This window comes from Rhineura floridana, chromosome 9, assembly GCF_030035675.1.
Source record: "Rhineura floridana isolate rRhiFlo1 chromosome 9, rRhiFlo1.hap2, whole genome shotgun sequence".
In the NCBI taxonomy this organism is placed as follows: domain Eukaryota; kingdom Metazoa; phylum Chordata; class Lepidosauria; order Squamata; family Rhineuridae; genus Rhineura; species Rhineura floridana.
Window position 1 is genome coordinate 126,770,130 of NC_084488.1, and position 24,048 is coordinate 126,794,177.

Consider the following 24,048-nt stretch of genomic DNA (forward strand, 5'->3'; position numbering starts at 1 on the left):
ATATACTCGTAAGACCTGGGAGACCAGGGTTCGAATCCCCACACAGCCATGAAGCTCCCTGGGTGACCTTGGGCCAGTCACTGCCTCTCAGCCTCAGAGGAAGGCAATGGGAAACCCCCTCTGAATACCACTTACCATGAAAACCCTCTTCATAGGGTTGCCATAAGTTGGGATCGACTTGAAGGCAGTCCATTAATTAATTAATTAGTGTGGCAGCACTTATACTTCAAATCTCCCTGCCTATTAATATCAGGCAGACACCTTTGCTGTATTCCTTTCAGCACCTGCTTAAAACCTTCCTGTTTAGGCGACCCTTTCCAGAGACATGTTGATCTGTTTTAACTTTTTTAGTTATTAGCTGTTCTAATTGTTTTAAATGTGTTTTTAATTACTTGTTTTTAACTGGCTTATTGATAAATTTTTAATTTTAACTGTTCTATTGATAATTTTAGAGGTCTTTACATTCAAATGGTATATACATTTTGTTAAATAAATAAATAAAATCCCCCATGGATCCAAAAGGCAGAGCTGAATTCACAGCTCCCAAGTGGAAAGGGCACTCTTTACGTCTCCTGGGAACACATTTTCTTTCTCACTCCTGCAGAGTGACTGGAAAGGGATGGGAATGGGAGAGAACAGGTGACTGTTGGCCAGCTTCCTGATTTCCATGCAAGAAAAAACACAGCTGGCTGGCTGGTACTTACCACAATTACTGAATTGATAGGTGTGCATCTTATTACACTTACCCTATAGATATATGAAATGAGGGAGTACAATCCAGCATATCCTATTCATATTAGTCTTATTCGGCAAAAGCCAATAGACCCCAAACATCCTCCACACCTAACGGCCCCTGACATAGATATTGCACCCCTGGGCTCCTTCTGGGAGGAAGGGTGGGATATAAATTTGAGAGACAGACAGACAGACAGACATCATGAAAGGGGGCATCTCATCTCTCCTACAAGCTATCAGGCCTCTGCCACATGTCATGTGGGGCCTCTGCAACCTTAAACAGACACATTGTCAGTACCTTCAATGGCTACACCATGGTGAGCTCCTGTATCCAGGAATTCCATGCAAAGCCTTAAGAGGTGGTGCTTTCTTCTAGTGGCTGTAGCCCAACTACCTCTCCAAGAATAACTCTTCCTGCTAAGGCTGGGACCCCCCTTAAGATACTGGTGGATTCCCACTCCAATCAGCCCCAGTGAACATGGACAATGGTCAGGGTGACGGGAGTGGGAGTGAGTCTAACAACATCTGGAGAGCCAGAGGCTCTCCCCCTCTGATTTAGACTCATGGCAGCTATTAGGACCTGTTAGGATGGTCTGCCCCAAAAGGCTCATGAAAGCCATTGTTGGTGCGCCTGCTGATGTCCTGGCTGCTCTGTGGAATGCAGAGATAGTTGGGATTATGGTATCAAAACATGGGGGGGGGCAATAGACGGAAGGGCAATCTATTCTTCCCTCTGCTGATTCCTCCTCTAAAGTATATGTTGTTTTTGCAGGCTTTGCTCCTTCCTTTCCTCCCTCTGTTCTCTTCCTGTCTTTGTTCTCTGTTAGTTAGTAATGGCTCCCTGAGTGGAAGCCACATATCTGCTTCAGCATGTATGACTTTACCTCTTTGTAGTAATAAAAGTTGTTGTTGTTGTTATGTGCCTTCAAGTTGATTTAGACTTATGGCAACACTATGAATCAGCGACCTCCAATAGCATCTGGTATAAACCACCCTGTTCAGATCTTGTAAGTTCAGGTTTGGACTTCCTTGATGGAATCAATCCATCTAAGAACATAAGAACATAAGAAGAGCCTGCTGGATCAGGCCAGTGGCCCATCTAGTCCAGCATCCTGTTCTCACAGTGGCCAACCAGGTGCCTGGGGGAAGCCCGCAAGCAGGACCCGAGTGCAAGAACACTCTCCCATCTCTTGTTTGGCCTTCCTCTTTTTCTACTCCCTGCTGTTTTTCCCAGCATTATTGTCTTTTCTAGTGAATAATGTCTTCTCATTATTTGTCCAAAGTATGATAACCTCAGTTTTATCATTTTAGCTTCTAGTGATAGTTCTGGTTTAATTTGTTCTAACACCCAATTATCTGTCTTTTTCATGGTCCATGGTATCCACAAAGCTCTCCTCAAACACCTCATTTCAAACAAGTTGATTTTTCTCTTATCCGCCTTTTTCACTGTCCAACTTTCACATCCATACATAGAGATCGGGAATACCATGGTCTGAATGATCCTGACTTTAGTGTTCAGTGATACATCATTGCATTTTAGGACTTTTTCTAGTTCTCTCATAGCTGCCCTCCCCAATCCCAGCCTTCGGATTTCTCGACTATTGCCTCCATTTTGGTTAATGACTGTGCCAAGGTATTGATAATCCTTGACAAGTTCAATGTCCTTGTCAACTTTAAAGTTACATAAACTGTTGTCATTACTTTAGTCTTCTTGACGTTCAGCTGTAGTCCTGCTGTTGTGCTTTCCTCTTTAACTTTCCTCAGCATTTGTTTCAGATCATTACTGGTTTCTGCTAGTAGTATGGTATCGTCTGCATATCTTAAATTATTGATATTTCTCCTTCCAGTTTTCACACCTCCTTCATCTTGGTCCAATCCCGCTTTCTGTATGATATGTTCTGCGTTCAGATTAATAATAATAAATAATAATAAAATTTTATTTAATTAGTCGCCCATCTGTCCGCCTAAGCGGACACTCTGGGCGACGTACACGATATAAATACAATGTAAAAACATATACATACAACAAATTACAATATTAACAGCAATTCATCTAACCATCCTTCAGTAATACAATATAAAGACCTAACCCACCCCAGAAATCCCATAGGCCTGCCTGAACAGCCAGGTCTTTAAAGCTTGGCGAAAAGCCATCAGGGAGGAGGCGTGACGAAGGTCAAAAGGAAGCAAGTTCCAGACTTCCGGGAAGGGTTGCTTTGCCTGTGCTGCCTCTGAGATGAGCTCTTGTCTCAGAAGAAGCTTTTTCAGCTTTAAAATCAGTCACAACGCTCTTTTTGACTGGTAAATATTTTCTCCCGGTCAGGGAGAAACGTAGAGATTAACCATAAAGCCTGTTTTTGTGGGGAGGACTGGATTTCATTTATTTATGAGAGAAGGTTCAAACTGCAATGCCGGACGGACTTTCATCAAGCTCTTGCTGATTACAGTGACACGTTTATCTTTTCTTTAAAGAAAAACGGACTTCAACAGGCAGATAAGCATCCTTCTTTCTATTTTCTTTTTTTACTTGGTTTAAATTGGTGTAGCAAAAAAGAGATTTGTCAATGAATCAGCTGTGAAGAACTTCTAGGTGAGTTTATGGCTTTTCTCTTTCACTAACGAAATTAAGGAGGAAAGAAATCGAAAAAGCTTATCTTTGTTTTTATCGCAAAAAGCTGTCCTGGAGGTGCATTCTAAAGATACCAACGGAAGAGGGATTTCTATTTCGAGGAGGGGGGAACAAAAACTTTTTTTTTGGTCTATTTCATTTTGACGAATCTGCTTGTTCACGACGCCACTAATTGTTTTGATGTTGGGAACTAAGTTTGTTTTTGTATTCCTGAACACATAGAGATAAGGCAGGCTGTATTGTCTACACTGATATAAGCAAGCCTGGAACATTAACCCAATTGTGGCTGAAATAATTTTTGTCTCTGTGGTTTTAAGAAAGACAACCAGGAAAGTGATTGAGACCATGGAAGAAATTATGTTTCAGAAAATAATGGCTGAGATTGAGATAACGAAACAAACCCTGAGACAGGGTAGACAGGAGATGAAAATTGAATTTAACAAAATGACGCAGGAGCTTAAAGAAACAATGGATTCTGTGAGAGAGGAGTTTGATGGGATAGGGAAGCTACAAGCCCTGGAGATTGGAACAAATGTGAAATTGGAAAAAGATCTGGAGTTTATGGATGTTAGAAATAAAGTTTACTGTTTGGAATTCAACGTTGTCTCTGAAGAAATTAATGAAGATTTTGGTGGTAAAGTTATCAATGTCTTGGATAATTTTCTGGATTGGAATGATGTGATGGAGTTTGACATAGAAAAAATCTATGGAGTTGACTACAGATATGTGACAGTGGAGAAACTCTTAAGAGATGAGTCAGTGCATTTTGTAAAAAAGAAGAACAGAGATATGACTTTGCAGCAATATTTCAGCAACATATTCAGAATTCTTGATTGGAATGATGTGATGGGGCTTGACATAGAAAAAAGTTATGGAATTAACTACAAATATGTGACAGAGCAGAGATGCACCCAGAGCAGAGATGTGACTTTACAACAATATTTCAACAACATATTCAGAATTGATGGCAAGGACATATTTGTGATGGGGGAAATTCCCATCAGACTCTTGTTATATGACTATGGCTATGACAGCAAGATCATCATGGGATACTGATAATGGATGAATGGATACTGAAACCACTGGATTTAACAGGACTATTGAAGATGGAAGATGGAATTAATATTGATAATGGAAGAATGGTTGTGGAAATTATTGGACTTGGCAGATTTGACGAGATGGATTAATTGATATGTTTGCTTGGACTATGGCTATGACAACAAGATTATTATGGGATACTGATAACGGAAGAATGGCTACTGAAATTACTGGACTTAACAGGATTATTGAAGATGGAAGATGGAATTAATATAGATAATGGAAGAATGGCTATTGAAATTATTGGACCTAACAGATTTGAATTAGATGGATTAAGCGATATGTTTATTTGGACAAAAATTGAAAGATATATCTCTCAAGGAATTGAAACCTCTCTTGGACTTTTTGTGGAAAGAATAAAATAATGTTTATGAGATTTGATGATTAATTAAGATAACTACTGGAGGAAAGTGATTTTATAATATAATTTTAGAGATAGGATTGTTATATATTGTAGACCTATAACTGATCTGCGACAAATCGGAAGTCAACATTTTATTTTATTGTTTAATTGTTTTTGTTTTGTTTTGTTTCTTGTCTTTGAAAATTTGAATAAAAATTAATGATAAAAAAAAAAAGGAAGCAAGTTCCAGAGGGTGGGGGCTACGATCGAAAAGGCCCTCTCTCTGGTCCGCACCAGTCTAGCTGTTTTCACCGGTGGGACCGAGAGAAGGTCTTGTGAGGCTGATCTTGTTTGGCGGCATATTTGGTGATACTGGAGGCGTTCCTTCAGATAGACTGGGCCGGAACCGTATAGGGTTTTAAAGGTTAGTACCAACACCTTGAATTGGGCCCGGTACACAACTGGCAGACAGTGTAACTCCATCAATACTGGGGTAACATGATCTCGGCGACGGCTCTGCTTTATTAAGCGTGCCGCCGCATTCTGTACCAGTTGTAATTTCCGGACCGTCTTCAGGGGTAACCCCACGTAGAGCGCATTACAATAGTCTAATCGAGAGGAGACCAGGGCATGTATCACTCGTGGGAGCAGGTGTAAAGGAAGGTAGGGATGCAGCCTTTGTACCAGATGAAGTTGGTACCAAGCTGCCCGGCTCACTGCAGAAACCTGAGCCTCCATAGACAGCTGGGAGTCCAAAATGACCCCTAGGCTGCGGACCTGGTCTTTTAGGGGTAATTTCACCCCATTAAGTACCAGGTCAAAATTTCCCAGCCTTCTCTTATCCCCCACTAGTAACACCTCGGTCTTGTCGGGGTTTAGCTTCAGCCTGTTCTCTCCCATCCATCCACTTACGGACTCCAGGCAATTGGACAAGGTATCCACAGCCAACTCTGGTGAGGATTTGAATGAGAGATAGAGCTGCGTGTCATCCGCATATTGGTGACACTGCAGCCCAAAACTCCTGATGATGGCACCCAGTGGTTTCATATTTATTTATTTTTATTTATTTATTTTATTCAGCTTATATCCCGCCCGACTAGCAAACAGCTCTCTGGGCGGCAAACATAGAAACATATACAATAATAACATTACAAGATCAATATAACAAATATAAAAGTAAATCATCTAAAATACCAATTACAACATTTACATAAATAACTTAGATTAAAATGCCTCAGAGAAGAGAAAGGTTTTAACCTGGCGCCGAAAAGATAATAGTGTCGGCGCCAGGCGTACCTCCTCGGGGAGACTATTCCACAATTCGGGGGCCACCGCTGAGAAGGCCCTAGACCTTGTCACCACTCTCCGGGCCTCCCTATGGGTCGGGACCCGGAGGAGGGCCTTCGTAGTAGACCGTAGTGTACGAGCCGGTTCATAACGGGAGAGGCGTTCCTGCAGGTATCATGGTCCCGCGCCGTATAAGGCTTTATAGGTTAATACCAACACTTTGAATCTGGCCCGGTAGCATATTGGAAGCCAGTGTAGGCGAGCCAGAACAGGTGTTATATGCTCAGACCGCTTAGTTCTTGTTAGCAGTCTGGCCGCCGTATTTTGCACTAGCTGTAGCTTCCGAACCGTCTTCAGAGGTAGCCCTACGTAGAGCACGTTGCAGTAGTCCAAATGTGAGGTTACCAGAGCATGAACCACTGATGTAAGGTCCTCCTTGCTCAGATAGGGACGTAGCTGGGCTACCAACCGAAATTGGTAAAACGCATTCCGTGCCACCGAGGCTACATGGGCCTTGAGTGATAGGGAAGAGTCTAAAACGACTCCCAGACTACGAACCTGATCCTTTAGGGGGAGTGTAACCCCGTCCAGGACAGGGTATGTATCCACCATCTGACCAGAGAAACCATCCACCAACAGCATCTCAGTCTTATCCGGATTGAGTCTCAGTTTGTTAGTTCTCATCCAGTCCATTGTCGCGTCCAGACAACGGTTCAGCACATCGACCGCCTCACCTGAAACAGATGAAAAGGAGAAGTAGAGCTGCGTGTCATCAGCGTACTGATGACAACGCACTCCAAAACTCCGGATGACTGCACCCAACGGCTTCATATAGATATTAAAGAGCATGGGAGACAAGACCGAACCCTGCGGGACCCCATATTGGAGAACCCACGGGGTCGAGCAATGTTCCCCAAGTATTATCTTCTGGAGACGGCCCGCCAAGTAGGAGCGGAACCACTGCCAAGCAGTGCCTCCAACACCCAACTCCGCAAGTCTCTCCAGAAGGATACCATGGTCGATGGTATCAAAAGCCGCTGAGAGATCAAGGAGGATCAACAGAGTTACACTCCCTCTGTCTCTCTCCCGACATAGGTCATCAAACAGGGCGACCAAGGCTGTCTCGGTGCCAAAACCGGGCCTGAAACCTGACTGAAATGGATCTAGATAATCGGTTTCATCCAATAGCGCCTGGAGCTGGTCAGCAACCAAGACCTTGCCCAAGAATGGAACATTTGCCACTGGTCTATAGTTGTTAAAGTCCTCTGGGTCCAAGGAAGGTTTTTTCAGGAGTGGTCTCACCGCCGCTTCTTTCAGACAGCCAGGGACCACTCCCTCTCGTAAAGAGGCATTTATCACTTCCTTGGCCCAGCCAGCTGTTCCATCCTTGCTAGTTTTTATAAGCCAAGAGGGGCAAGGATCAAGTACCGAAGTGGTTGCACGTACCTGTCCAAGCACCTTGTCCACGTCCTCGAACTGAACCGACTGAAACTCATCCAACAAAACATGACTAGACTGTGTTCCAGACACCTCATTAGGACTAACTGTCATAAAATGGGAATATAAATGTTGAATAGCATGCGGGAGAGGATAGAGCCCTGTGGCACGCCACAGTTGAGGGGCCAAGGGTCTGAAACCTCATCCCCTAACGCTACTCGTTGGTATCTGCTGGAGAGATAGGAACGGAACCACCGTAAAACAGTGCCTCCTATTCCCAGTCCCTCCAGCCGACTTAACAGGATACCGTGGTCAACGGTATCGAAGGCCGCTGAGAGATCCAGGAGGACGAGGAAAGTGTATTCTCCCCTATCCAACGCCCTCCTCATATCATCCACCAGAGCGACCAAGGCTGTTTCAGTTCCGTGTCCAGTCCTGAAGCCCGACTGGAAAGGATCTAAATAATCTGCTTCCTCCAAGTGTGTCTGTAACTGTGTAGCCACCACACGCTCAATCACCTTGCCCAAAAACGGTAAATTGGAAACTGAACTGGGTTCAGATCTTGGGGATCCAAGGAGGACTTTTTCAGAATAGGTCTTATTATTGCCTCCTTGAGGGCTAATGGCATTGCACCCTCCTCCAAGGACGCATTTACCATTGCCTTAATCCCATTGCCCAGTTCCGCTTTACAGCTCATAATGAGCCATGACGGGCAAGGGTCAAGCAAGCAAGTGGTTGGTTTAACAGTAGAGAGCACCTTGTCCACGTCATCAGAGAGAAGAGGCTGAAACTGATCCCAGCAGACCGGACTGCAACTGACCGCCTCTGGACCACTACTTGTAACCACGACGTACGGAATCTTGTCCTTCAGGCGCTTGATTTTATCGGCAAAGTGTTTTACAAATGTGTCACAGGAGGCTTTTGAATGTTCCATAGGTTCCTGAGCAACTGGACCGACCAGGCTTCGGACCACTTGGAACAACCTCCTGGGACAGCACTCTGCAGACGCAATAGAGGCAGCAAAAAAATGCCTCTTTGCTGTCTTTGTTGCCCGCTGGTAGGCCGCAATTGCCGCTCTAACCAGTGTCCGATCGCCTTCAGTGCACGACTTCCGCCATCGGCGTTCTAGTCGTCTCACTTCCTGTCTCAGACCGCGCAACCGTGGTGTATACCAGGGTGCAGTCTGAGTTCTATTCAGGGGGAGAGGACGTTTCGGTGCCACCCGGTCTATTAAACAAAACACACCTCAGTCTCACACCCTTTCTGTTTGGGAACCAATTGGTTTCTCTATATTCTGTCCTTACAGTAGCCTCTTGTCCAGAGTATAGGTTGCGCATCAGGACAATCAGATGCTGTGGCACCCCCATTTCTTTTAAAGCATCCCATAGTTTTTCATGATCTACACAATCAGAGGCTTTGCTGTAATCTATAAAGCACAGGGTGATTTTCTTCTGAAATTCCTTGCTCCGTTCCATTATCCAACGTATGTTTGCGATGTGATCTCTGGTACCTCTTCCCTTTCTAAATCCAGCCTGGACATCTGGCACCTCACTCTATATATGGCAAGAGCCTTTGTTGTAGAATCTTGGGCATTACTTTACTTGCATGGGATATTAAGGCAATAGTTCAATAATTACTGCATTCCCTGGGATCCCCTTTCTTTGGAATTGGGATGTATATTGAATGCTTCCAGTCTGCAGGCCGTTGTTTTCTTTTCCATATTTGTTGACACATTTTCATTCAAATTGGAGAGATTCAGTCTGTCTGAACCTGAAACCTTTCCCCTATTCGTTCAACTACCAGTATTAACAGACCAGTTATTGCAGCAATATATATACCAACCAGAGCTTGGAAAAGTTACTTTTTTGAACTACAACTCCCATCAGCCCCAGCCAGCATGGCCACTGGATTGGGCTGATGGGAGTTGTAGTTCAAAAAAGTAACTTTTCCAAGCTCTGTGGCAAAAACTCTAATTGAGCTGATCCAGGAAGACCACATGGAATCTTATCAAGCTCTACTCAGAGCGCCTGTGGTGAATCAATTCACTGGCTGCGATGTTGTCAGAGAAGCACTCCCCACAGTGCTGTCCAGCAGAGGGAAGCCTTCTGAGTGGTTCAGACCCCTCTGCAATCCAGCCCACCTGGTGATTTGGAGGAACCTTCAGAGGCCCACGGTAACATGCATGCAAAGCACTTTGAGGTCCACCGGACTAGGATGCAGCAATTGAGTGAGGTCAGTCTATGGAAGTGAGGTGACCAGAGCTCCATCTATCCTGTGATGTTGGATGAATTTCAGTTGCTGAGGCCTGAAAATGTGAACAAGGTGCTTGGACAAGCAGGGAGTATTTGGTGAGTGCTCAGTCCTTTCTCTTTGCTCATTACATTGATCAGGGAGGGGCAGGCTGCCTGGGTCCTGGAGGTGATAAATGCCTGAGAGAGAGAGAGAGAGAGAGAGAGATGCGCTAAGAGAGGCCTGCTCTGGACACTTCCTGGAAAAGAGTCCTTGTTGGATGTACAAGCCCAGCTGCTTGTGGATGTGGCTCAGTGTCTAGAGCCATTCCAGTCAGGTTTCAGGCCTGATTTAATGGTACTGACACACCTTTGGTCACTGTGATGGAGAAATAAGGAGAGTGCAAGCCTGTTGATCCTCGGGGACTTCTTCCAGGGTACCCTGGCACCTGGGGTGGGAATCTGAGGCACTGTGTAGCCGGCAGTGATTCTGTCCCTGCCTGGTGGTTCTGCGGGACTTCTGCTCAACTCCTTAGCGTTTACATTATGGGGTCCCACCAGACACTATTTGTCCCCCATTGTGTTTAACATCGACATGGACTGCAGAGCAAGGTCATCCAGAGGATTGGAGTGAGGTGTCATCAATACGCGGATGACCCCCACCTCTGTGCCTTTTTCCCTGATGAGGGCCAATCACTGAAGCGCAGTCCAGGCATTGTGGGAAGGTGGCTCATCTGCCCAAGGGAGTGGTGCTTATCCTGCACTAGGTGGGAAGGAAGAAATGCAAAGTTTAGTGCTGTTCCTTGACCCACCTTTGCCACGAGAAACATAAGCTGCTTCTGCGGCACGGAGGAGGAGGAGGGGAGGGGCCTTTCACCATCTTAGGCTGCAATCCGCTACACATTTACCTGGGAATAAGTCCCACTGAACCCAATGGAGTTTACTTCTGAGTAGACATGTATTGGATTGCAGCCTTAGTCTAGTTGCTATATTACCAGCCAGAGATGAGCATTATGATAATATATTACACCCATACTCTGCCAGTCACTTTAATGATTGTTCTGTACTGTTTTTAACATTTTTTTTAATGTTACTGTACACCACCCCGGTGTTTTGTGAGAGGGTGGTATATAAATACCTTTACAAACAAACAAACAAACAGGCTCCCAGTCTATTTCCAGGCCCAATCCAGAGTATTGGTTATTACCTTTGTTGTTATGTGCCTTCAAGTAGATTACGACTTATGGCGACCCTATGAATCAGCGACCTCCAAGAGCATCTGTCATGAACCACCCTGTTCAGATCTTGTAAGTTCAGGTCTGTGGCTTCCTGTATGGAATCAATCCATCTCTTGTCTGGCCTTCCTCTTTTTCTACCTTTATTACCTTTAAAGCCCCTCATTGCCTCAGGATCAGGGTACCAAAAGGACCACCAGTCACCAGATGGACTCCTCATTAACTTGTACATCAAGCTCTTCAGGGGAAGGTGAGTGGCTACCAGGGAGAGGGCCTTGATGGTGCTGGCGCCTCAAATGTGGGATACTCTTCCCAGAGAGGCGCACCTGGTATCTTATCTATCTAGGCTGCTCATAACCTACTCTTCATTAAAGTCAAGAGCAACAAAACATCTCCTCAAGTCAATGAACCAAATAAATATGCAATTTTAGCACCAGGCAAAGACCTTTTCGATTTCCCTGAGCCTTTTTAGATACAATTTTAATCCTCCACAGGTGGGCAATACTTTATTGCTGAGCAAAGCATTTGAGTTCTCCAGAGCTTGAAATGAGGCTGGATGTAACGCAAAACAGAAGGGGAGGGGGAGATAGGAGAAAATATTGATCCTGATGACTCTTTCATGCTGCTTTGATGATTTTATGGCTTTAAGCCTTTTAATTTTTTTATATATTTTATTAATTTTTTTGTAAACTGCTCTGGGAATCTAACGGAAGGAAGTACAAAAATACTTCCAATAAATAAATAAATAAATAAATAAATAAATAAGACTTTCTTTAGTGTCAGAACTTTTCTCACTAAGCATCTTTTTCCTAGTAAAAATAATGTATTGCTTTTTAAAATTTTATTTAAAGAGTAATGCTTCAGCTTGTGATTTATCTTTCCTGATGTTCTGGATGATTATCTTCTTTCTGTGAATGGGTTGGTGAATTTAAAGAGAAATCATGAGCTGGAAGGTGTAAAGTGATCTTGCTTCTTTGCATATCATTTAGTAGCTCAGATGCCCATTGAGGCTGGCCAAGTAGCTAATCATTGCAGAGATCAACGGCAAATGCCCTTTCTCCCTCAGGGCTCCCTCCAGAGAACTAACTTTCCAAATGCAGCCTCATAATTGTGCAATTCTTCCTAAAAAGTGGGTGAATGAATGAATTCACAAGCTAATAAAGTGTGAGTGGGGCTTAATCCTTTTGTCCCTTGGCTTGAGGGGGATGCCTGTGATCAGAATCTAATGGAACTACAATAAGGATCATTAACAAATGAATCCCATTTGTGGCATGCCTGTGTTTGACCCTTGTCTAGCAGGCAGCCTTTTCTTGGTCCCTTGTGGATTGGATGTCTGGTTAGGATTCAAGGGACTCTTCTCAAGTTATTACAGGGTTCAAGGAACAGAGGAGGCTGCCGTATCTGAGTCAGACCACTGCTGCATCTACACTGAGTGGTGGCAGTGCTCCAGGGTGGGGACATTCCCAGCCCTACCTGAACATGCTGCCAAGGATCTAAGTTGTGGCTTTCTGCACGCAAAGTTTGTGCTCTGCTACTGAGCCACTGCATATCCCACACTAGATGTTGGTTTTTTGTTTCTCTGCAGTCAACATCGTCATCACCACTACCAAGAATATAGCACTTGAGTGTGTTTAGAGTGATTTTTGTAATCACTTACAATAGCCCAGTAGGTTAAGTCAGTTTCTTAATCCCATGATATTGCAGATGAGGGAGAGGGCTGAGGGTGAGTGGGAAAGTTTGACTTTGTGGTTCACAGCTGCAGTGTGTGTGTGTTCATGCACGCACGCACACACACACACAAATAGGTGCTCTGGACAGAAGCACTTCCTACAGGGACAAAAGCAGAAAAGAGGCCACCAGCTGTCTTGCTCTGAGACTGACTTATTCACAGGGTTCTTGTGAGGTTAAACCATTAAAAAAAATTATTCTGCTTTTCAATCCAAGGAATTCCCAGAGTAGCATCCAAGGATATGGAAGCAGCAGCACCATAAAATCAACATAACAATTCAATAAAAACAAACAGTGGAGCACTGGAAAATACGTCAACATTAAAAAGCTAAAAAAACAGAATATTTAAAACACCCTTTGCCAACTTGGTGCCCTCCAGGTTTTCTTTGGCCTCCAGCTCCCATCAGCCCCAGCCAGCACAGCGAAGATGGAGGACCCCGTTGTCTGGACAGCTCCTCTGGTTCCCCTTGGAGCCTCTCTGGGTCAGAAGCCCTTGCTAGGGCAAGCCTCCCTTCCCCATTAACGCCTCCTTAGCTCAGCACCATTACCTCCTCCAGAGCTGTGCATTAGGACTGCTAATTGCCTGAGATGGGGGGTGGGAGACTCACTAATGGAGGATGCCCTGGATGTGCCTGCTGCTTGTTGCTGCAACAAAGGGCATTTAAAGACTGGCTCTGATGACACATAGGCTGATAAGCTGCCTGGTGCAGTGTGAGTGAGTGAAGGAGTTCCTGCACACTCACAACTGGCAGGCAGCCATCAAAGAACTGGCCTGGGCTGTGGGGATACCCCCTCCCCACCCCATTCTGCTGTGTCCTGCAAACATATTGTCTGGATTGGACACAGGGCTGCTGAGAGTTGACACTAGGCCCAGGGCAAGATGCGTGATTGGGGGCCGCTCCCTAAATCTTCCTACAAACCAAATGTTACTACTTTCTTTAAACAAGTTTTAAAGTAATTTAGGTGTAACTTAGGGTAAGAATTATTGAAAATAAAAGGGAGAAATTTATCAGAACCAGATAGTTAATATGTTTATTAGAAATGACACTGTTCACTCACTGTACTCTCTGGACTCGGTCCTGTAGGTAGGACTGGAACCACCGTCACACGGGGCCCCCAAGTCCCATTCTACGAAGCTGGTGCAGGAGGACACTGTGGTCAATTCCAGCCAAAGCCGCTGAGAGATCAAGACGCAGGAGCAAAGTCACACTCCTCCTGCCCCACTCTTGGTAAAAAATTTCCAAGAAGACTTGGGTATGCTGAGATTTTAGCAACAGACATTATAGCCACTCTCTGGTTAGTTGAGATACCAAAATTTATTTTGTGATGCATTGCTTCTTTTTTCATGGTCCAGGCCCCCAGAGGCCTGGGCCCTCCAGAGATCTGGGCTCCAGGAGTTTTGCCCCCTGCCCCCTCCTCAACACCAGGGCTTCAGTCCCATGCCCATCCACCAGTGCCCCTCCTGCACTGAGCGCCTCACTGCCTCGCCCCTTCCCCATCCCATTCTTGATGGCGGCAGACTCCAAACCTGAAGGGAAAGGACAAGCAGGGTCAGCCCCAGAACTGTTGCTGCCAGCGGAGCCTGTGGGACTGTGCCTGCCCCCATAGCCTGAGGATGTGGCACTACTGCCGGTCTCTGAGGACTCCACTGAGGAGATGCCTGGACAAGACTCGGAGCCTTTAAGCACAGGCACGGCTGACTGCCAGGCCGCACCAGCTGCAAGTGATTCAGCTTGTTCCTTGCTGGGGCCGCTTCAGAGCTCTGTCCTCATCCTGCCTCGCCTCCTGCTTGAGCCTTGAGCAGTGCCTGGTGTTGGGGGGCCAAGTACTGCTGACCGGTACTGGCTTCATCTCAGTCACAGAGATCTTTTGATGGGTCTCCCATGCCCCCGAGGTTCTACCGGCCTTTACCAAGGAACATGCCTTTAATGTTGCAGACCCCGTCCTGAGGAACTCCTTGCCAACAGATGTCCAGCAAGAAATCATCCCTGCTTCCCCCCCCCCAAAACGTCTTTTAAAAACTGTACTGTTCAGACAGGCCTTATTATTTTTTTAACTAACCAATCTTTCTTTATGTTATTGTAGTATATTTTTATGTTGTACACAAAGCAGTGTATAACATAAAAACATGTTATATATTTAATGACAGTGTGGTTTATAAACATTGGAATAAAATAAATATCACTATCTGTACTCTGCAGCATTTCAGTTCCTTCTGACCTTACAGTTTAAACTCCTACTGCCCACTCTGTGTGAGTTCATGCATCTGATTCAGTGGAATATACAGCACGAAAGCTTATACTGTAATAAATTAGTCTTTAAAGCACCACGAGACTCTTAGGCTGCAATCCAATACACACTTACCTGGGAGTAAGTCTCATTGAACCCAGTGGAGCTTACTTCTCAGTAGACGTGTATTGGATTGTAACTCACCTTTCCACCGAGCTCACCCCGAGCTGGGGTGAGTTGGATGCTGTGGGTCCCTGGCTGCGCCGGCAGGCTCCTGATCGTGCCGGGCTTTTCTGGCACCAGCCCCCTGCAGCAGCTGAGCTATGGCGCTGCCAGGAGCCTGCTGGCACACTGGGGCTCTGCCAGGGACAGCCAGGCTGGTGGACGGAGGACTAGCGGAAGTCCAAAAAATGGGAAGTTGGAGAGGCGGGTGGGGAGGAGCCATGGGGGGGACTTACGTGAGATCCTCTTCGCATTCAGAGCCCTCCCCTGGGTCCGATCCCCCCCAGAAACTCTGCCGGCCAAAAGGCTGGTGCAGTAAAAGAATTGTAATTACTTCCCATTGTGGCCTATGGAGCGCTAACTCCCTGGGAGGCCTGTTAGTTGGAGCTGGTGCTTCCTGGCCAACTCCTGTGTCGGGAGCTGGTGTTCAGCTGGGCTGGCAGCTCCTGAGCAGGAGGATTCCGGGGAGCTTCCCTCCACCGCCTCCCTCCTTCAGCCGGCTCCCTGGTGCTTGGATTGCTCTGTTAGTCTGTTGCAGCAAAATCAACAAATGTGACTACCCCTCTGGAAACTCCTAGATGAGTTAATTTCTGCTTCCACAGATGGAAATAGTTACTGAAGAAATGTGAAAATCTGACAGATACATAGTGATATCCCAGCTCATAAGTTGCCACCCTGATATCCATCCATCTTTCTGCAGAGAGAATTGGCTCCCTGACCTTTGCTCTGGATGGGGGACATCCGAGTGAGCAGTCTGAGTCCAGCCACAAACAGTCTAGGATGATTGTCTCACAAGAAGGCTTATGGTGCCACCTGCTGCCCCACATCTTCTCTGTCCCATACCCACCTTCATACTATTTGCATTTGCATAGGGAACAGTTCACCCAATCAGCAGGCAAGTTTGTAGCTGCTCATGGAGAGCAGGGAGGGGCACTGCCTGTCAGGGACCCGGTGGCCAGCCACTTTGCCACCACAAGCCTTTCTAAACTGGTTTGGGAGGGGCCAGCGCAATCTATGTCCTTGGCCCACAGGTTTGCCATGAGCCTTGTGGTCTAGACCAAGCAAGAAAAAGCGACCAGCTTCTCTGTGTGTTGCATCTTATTTTTACTGGCTGCAGCAACATGAAAGTTGCTGTCCATGAATAAAAACTGGTGCTAGAGGTGTTGTCCCTTGATAAAAAGTGCTGCCAGTTAACCAAAAAGCTAAAGCAACTGAAGCCAACTCCTTGTGCTTAAACACTTCCTTGGGAGGAGGCTGATGCCACTGTCAAAATCTTTCTCTAATAATGGGGTGAGGGAAGGAATTAATATGTCTCCATCATATCTATCCACAGCAGTGAGGACTCACCTGCAGTGCCCACAGGGTAGCCTTCCCCAACCGCAGCAGGGAATCCACAGAAGGGGAGGTAGGGCATGACGGGGGGTTGCAGTTGTAGGAGCCCCTCCCCCAGACTATCCATTGAAACTTTATCTACAAACACTAACAGATGCTAAGCCTTATTTTGACACGGCAAAGTGCCTCACCTGCAGATCAAGACACAGCAGCAGCAATGCTCGGCCCACTCAGCACTGCCAGCAACTGGTCTTGGGGCTCACTGCCTCCAGCAGAGGAAGCAGAACATGGGGGGGGGGGAGTATACAAGTTGCTATGCGAGTATTCTTGGTCACCACTTGCAGAACCCCGAAGCGGCCCTAGACACGGAGGCGGGAGTGCCCCTGTTTTATGATTGGCCCTGCCCCTTTCCTGGAACGGGCAAAGAAAGGTGTGAGGCTGGGAGAAATTAACCCTCCTTCTGTGCAACCAAAGCCCCTGGCAGCGGCAGGCCTTGCTTTATTTTATTCAGAACTGACACTGCCATTATCTTCTATGTGGAGATGACAGGGACGGTGTAAAAGCTGGAAAGGAACGGAACAGGCCGGAACGGGCCCTTCATAAAAGAAATTGATGGCAAAAACACTGGGATGTGTTAGAGACACTTGAGAACAAAATTTAGGAACAAAAACCATTCCGATAGGATTTTATTAACCCTTTAACAACCAAAATGCCCTCTGGAACGGAATGCAACAGCCTGGAACGGTGACTTCCCAGTGAGCCAGACCTCCAAAATTCACCAGTCCCACATGACTACATGGGATTCATGCAGTAAGCCACAAAACCTCCACGCAAACCACGTTCCGATACCCGTTCCAGGCTATAATACTCTTTTACGTAAAACAGCCAAGAACGGCGACTTCCCAATGAGCCAGACCTACCAAATTCACCAACCACACATGTTGCTGCCTCTCCTTTTGTTGGGAAATGGGAGATAACACAGGATGACCCAGGAACCTCTGGGGTGATCAGCAATACCCTTTTTTGCTGTTTGTAGGTCCACTAAGCAGCACTATTGGTGCTACTACCAGGTTGCAAATGGATGGTGAATTGGGGAGAGAGAGAGATTGGAGGGGCAAGTCGGCTGGCAGAAGAAGGGGGAGAGAAATAGAGTTTGCCTTCTGTGAAATAGATGTGCTATCACAGGAAAAAAACTGGATTCAAAGAAGTGCTCTTGTGTGCTTGGGTTCAGACTCCACCTCTGCCTTGTATTCAAGTTCGGGGCCAAACCTCACCAGTTTGCTTTCTGTGAAATGAGTTTCTGACATAACTACTTTCAGAATCAAGGTTATTAAAGTCTGGAACCTGTGGGAGGGACTCCCACTCATTGGGCAGAGCCCATGAAGTGGAGGCAGAAGAACTTTCCAGCCAAAAGGCTCTCAGGCAAGAAGGCTGGAGAACAGGACCTTGGACAGCCACTGCCAGTCTGAGGGCCAAACTAGATGAGATACCAATCATGCAATAAACAATTGCACAATGAGCTTTGCAACACTAAATTGAAGGTGCAGGGCAGCTGATCCCTAGTGGGGTCCTGACATGGGGGCTTTAGTCCCTGCACCTGCTATTTACATTGGGGAACATCATCATCATCATCATCATCATCATCATTATTATTATTATTATTATTATTATTGTACCACCTCCTTTGCCGAAAATGCCACACCACTGTACCAGTGTATATCAACAAAATCACAAAACAAAGCAATCAGATGTCAGGGTTGAGGTCAGTCCCTCTGACATTATCTGGCCTACAAAGTGGTGGGGCAAGCATCCATTCCTCCACCCAGAAAAGGTTTATCACACCTGTTCTATATACGGCTACGATGACACAAATAAATAAATATAACTATAAAGAGTAGTTCTGAAATACTGCAATGATTTTTCATTCTTCTAAAAATATTTTAACATATAGCATCATTAGTTATATTCTTTGGAAAAATATGAATCCAGTAAAAAATAAACACACATAGCAAGAAGTAAAACAATGTATACAAATATGTTTAAATATATATATATATTCTAAAACAACATTAGGATATAAACGTAACATAATATAAATAGCAGCAACTGAACCAATATTTTTGTAAACATTTTGCAAAATAAATAGAACACAAATGTACTCTCTTGTGCAGGTAGGCGTGCAAGATCATTTCAAGTAGAGAACAGTATTTATCAACACTGAAAACAATCATATAACATTAGACAAGATCATGTTATAGAGGAAAACATTTTTGCCTGTGGCATGGATTCATCATTTGTCACAACACTTCGGACATTTGAAAATGCCACGAGGAGCTTGATTTATCTCAAGGCACGACAGGTGGTACCAGTCCTGACAGACTCCCTGGCAGAGAATCATTGTGTCCTCCTTGGGTTTCTTGCACAGATTACCCATTAAACACAATGACCAAGATGAAGTATAATACTGTTGTACTGCTGAAGATAAGAATGCAATTGTAGACAATGATTCTTTAGGCACATTTCTTGAGACAGGAGTGTTGAAATTGTTCATGACTTTCTGATTTATTTGTTTCTTTGTTCTCTGCTGCTGTCTCTGAGTTGCACTTGGTTGTGGAAGTAATGCATTCTTGCTGAGCAGTTCCGTAGCAATCCACTGCCGTACAGGGACCGTGTCTACTGGGAAGGGGATTGGAGAGCCACTGCACAACACATGTGCAAACAGACATACAAACACCCCACAGTTGGAAGAGTCCTTTTGAACTGGTATGTCAAGAGGTGCATGAATGATCCACTCTGACCAATTCATTGCTGAAGCTGACTGCATCTCTATAAATGTTTGCAGCATGTTGGTATACTTGGTGGAGATGCCATGTTTGGAATCAAGATACAGAATAATTTTCCACTCGAAGAACACAATCATTAGTACCCAATGAGAACTGTGTACATTTGTGGGGATGAGCCAGATGTCCTTCATCACAACATCCAACTTTGTGCCAAAGTTATGAACACTTGTTGTGTATCCCTGTAATTCCATGGACCGCATAATAAATGGGCTGAAGACACACACATCAACATCTGTACTTGTCACAGTCTCTAGATTTGTTCTAGTAATTAGGAATCCCTCAATTACAGTGTCAACTAGCCAGTTTTGATTCAGAAGAGACTTCATGTCATCTGCATTGATGTAGACCCTTTGTATGGCTGAATTTCTCATGCGTGGATAGCATGTTATAGATTCCCATGGAACATGTTCTTTTATCCCCATCAGCTTTCCTTGAGTAGGTTTTTGGGGAGTACTTCCTACAGACATCTGTGCTGCCATAATATGGTAGCATGTCCTGGAACTGTTGCAAGAACATGTTTCTTTTGGAAATAATTTCACCACATATTCCTTCTCACGTAATCCTCTGATAAGGAAACAGCCAGACTGTGCTTGTAAGAATATGTGATTTTGCTTTACAATTAAATCTGCTAGAACTTCCATAGTCTTTACGGTCTTTTCTTTGAAGTTCAGGCACATGGTCTGTGTCCATCTTTCTCTGCTTTATGAAATGCACAATGTCATCTACAGGAACACAGTCTACTGGAAACTGTGTAGTATCAGGATTTAATTTTCTGATATTATGTTCTACTAAGAGGTGGTAATTTCCAATTCCACACAATCCTCTTAAAATTTCTTTTAGGTAATATGTCTGAAGGAAATAAAAAAAAACAAAACCATTTCATCCATGTTCAGTTCCTTCTCACTGCATAGCCCCTTGAACATGGCATTCATGCTTTCAGATACATTTGTGGCAATGCCACTGGTTCCCTTATAGATCTCTCTTTTTCCAAGAGCCATCTTCCACAGTTTGTCATAACAACTTTTCTCAGCTTCTCATCAAAATAGTTGAGGAAGCCTGCACTACACTTTACTTTCAATTTGTGCAGCAATTTCAGAAACTCCTCTTCACTCTCACTATCCAGAAGCTGAAGAATATTGTTGTTGTAAACTTTCCGATCACCTTTCCCTCCTTCATGTGCAGAGACCCAGAATTCTACATCTTTTATAATATGGTTCCAGCAAAGGACATGTGCACAGCCTGGAATAGCTTTCTCAATAGAATGCACAATGGCTGCTTCTCTGTCTGTGACTATCACAGTGGAATCATTGTTGATCTTGGGCACACGTTTTCCTATAAATAAAAAAAACCGCTCATACACATTTGTTGTGCGCTTATCATGGATCAGTATGGCCAAAGGAATTGCTGGGTTCTCCTCAAAGAAAGCACACTGGAAAATTAAAGGTGACACATAGAAGTCTCCAAGCTGAAAGGTTGTGTCATAAGACAAAAGTGTGTTTGGCTTCAACATTATCACCTCTTGAAATATGCTAATAATTTCTGGAAGTGCCAAAATTACAGACACTTCAGGGACAAGAGCGAATTCACTTACAAACCCTTCCAGAGCATTGTGAAGCTCATACACACCAGTGAAGCTGAACCCTGACAAAACCGAGGTACTGTTTGTGGGAGACAAGGGAAGGCTGGGGGAGGTGGACCTGGTGCTCAATGGGGTACGATTGCCCCTGAAAGACCAGGTCCGCAGCCTGGGGGTCATTCTTGACTCCCAGCTGTCCATGGAGGCTCAAGTCTCGGCTGTCAGCCGGGCGGCGCTGTATCAACTCCATCTGATACGGAGGCTGCGCCCCTACCTTCCCAACCATCTGCTCCCATCGGTAGTACATGCCCTGGTCACCTCTCGCCTAGATTACTGTAATGCGCTCTACATGGGGTTACCCTTGAAAACGGTCCGGGAGCTGCAACTGGTACAGAATGCGGCGGCTCGTCTGATTAAAGGCAGCCGCCGGCAAGATCACATCACTCCAGTGCTGAAGGAGTTGCACTGGCTACCGGTTGTTTACCGGGCCCAATTCAAGGTGTTGGTTTTGACCTTTAAAACCCTATACGGTTTTAGCCCAGTCTATCTGAAGGAGCGCCTCCAGCATCGTCAGGGATGCCGCTCAGCAAGATCAGCCTCAGAAGACCTTCTCTCAATCCCACCGGTTAAAACAGCTAGACTGGTGAGGACTAGAGAGAGGGCTTTTTCAATAGTGGCACCCACTCTGTGGAACTCTCTCCCAAATGATCTCCGCCATGCCCCTTCTATGATGAGCTTCCGCCGGGCCTTGAAGACCTGGCTCTTCAGGCAGGCTTTTGGGGTGGGCTAGGTTTTTACTGTTATGGTTTTAAATTTTAACGTTTTAATGTATTGTTTTTTATCTTGTACGTCGCCCAGAGTGGCTGGACAACCAGCCAGATGGGCGACTAATAAATTTAATAAATAAATAATAATATAAATCATCATGGCTGATTCTGTTTTTGTTTCTCATACTTCAGTTTATTTTTTCTTTGTTGTGTATCTTTAGGCAGCATTACTTTCATATGTTCAGCTGAAACTATTGTTGCTATTTTATGCTGGTAAACTTTGCACAGGCCAAAGTGTTTCTGCCCCATAGCTTCTGACAATACAGAAAGCATGGTACGTACATGACATCTCATGGGATATTTTTTCATATTTCCATAAGGCACAGATGGTTCAGGTCTCTCATCCTGTCCAAGGTAATGGACAATTACTCTGCCTACCCTTCCATCAGGCACTTCATATGCATATCTGTGAAAGAACACTTGCTCTGCGTTAAATAGTCTTTGAAAGTGTATCTTTCGTACCACAGGATCCCCCCTTGGCAACAAATGCCTTCCTTTTTAAATCCATTTGTACTGATCACATCTCCAGTCATCTTTTTTATGTTTGTGGCCTTCGTAGCTATAGACAAACTGCTGCCCACATTTTGGCTTAGCAGCTGAGAGAGTTGATATTTTCCCTGCTACTGGGTTTTCTAAAATCTCAAGAGCTTCAAATGGTGAAAGTTGCTCAAACTTAAGCATGTATACTACACTCATGGCTTTTCTGCTGTAGGTAATGAGAGAAGACGCTACTTGCTCCATTGAGCCACCTCCACAGTATAAATATAGCATACCTGGGCTCTGCCTTTTCGGTCTGAAAAAGGAAGGGATCATCCTGTCTCTGGAGAGACCAACAGATCTTATAGTGCCCCTAGTGGGAAGAAGAGTAAACTGCAGCTATTCTCTAGCACCAAAAGCTATCTGTAGTTGCACTCAATACTAGTATAGCTTACTAAAAAAACCTTGCTAGGAAAGAAAAACAACAATGTACTATATTGTTTTCACACACATACCTCATTAATCATTTCTAGAGCTGCCAACTAAGTAATAATATTTATTGGAGCAATTTGTTTTGCAGTTAAATTTGCATACTATCAACATTTCATTCAGGATGTTTTGTGTAGATGACTATATAATTTATAAATAAACACTACCACTCATTGTTGGAATGAAAGGTCATCTTTAATATATATTACAGTAACATAAGAGAATCAAAGTATTCACAAAAATACAGAAGTGTGCCCTTAACTTTCAGCAGTACCAATTTAAATTTGACATCATCAAATGAAATTTGTCTGTTGTCAAATTAACTGAAGTTATATTTGGATATATACCACTGAAAACAATTGGAGCGCATAGCACAAATCTTTGCTTGTGTGTATGCAAGTGGGTTAGCAGTCTACTGGCAAGTTTGATTGTTTGGGATGCTTTTGAACTGGCTATTTCCAGGGATGCTTTGGAACTGGGTGCTTTAAACTGGGTATTTCCAGTTGTATTTTTGATAATTTTATTGTAATGTTTTTATTTCAATCTAGTGTTTTTATGGTACTTTTATACTATGTTCTGTTTTATCTACATTTTGATAGTGAGCGGTAAATACATCATCATCATCATTATTATTCAGATCCAGTATGGGATGTCAGTTTTCAGGACTAGTTTCTGACCTGAACACATGCCTATTGCCCAGTACCACTTCATTAAAACAACAACATTCTTTTCAGCCTAGTCCAATGTGTGAATTTCATTGGTTTTTCCATCTTGGGAAGTGGGCATTCCAGTCCATTTTTCAAAAATACAGTTTCTTGCTTGAAATAGATACTGGAGCATGGTTTTTGCAGACATTTTGTACCAAATTGTAACAGAAGTATTTTGTTGCTTTGGCTAACTCAAAGTATTCTGTGAATTTAGTTGACCTGCCTAGCTAGAAAGTTGCCATTCTGGGCCATTTTCCCAACAAAAATGGGCCTTGTAATGTGGTTGCTGTGAAAGCTTGTGGCCCATAACATTGACTCATACAGTTATGCATGACTGGTGCATTTGATTGACTTGGTTGGTTCAGATGTTGTTCTGGGCTCTGTTCAGAAAGATGTATTATTGCATGGAACGTGGCTTATGTGAAAGTTTTGTGACTTTTCGCATGAATCCCATCGAGTCATGTTGGACTGGTGAATTTGGTGGGTCTACCTCATTGGGAAGTCGCCGTTCTGGCCTGTTTTACGTAAAAGCATATTACAGCCCGGAATGGGTATCGGAACGTGGTTTTCGTGGAAGTTTTGTGTCATATTGCATGCATGCCATGTAGTCATGTGGGACTGGTGAA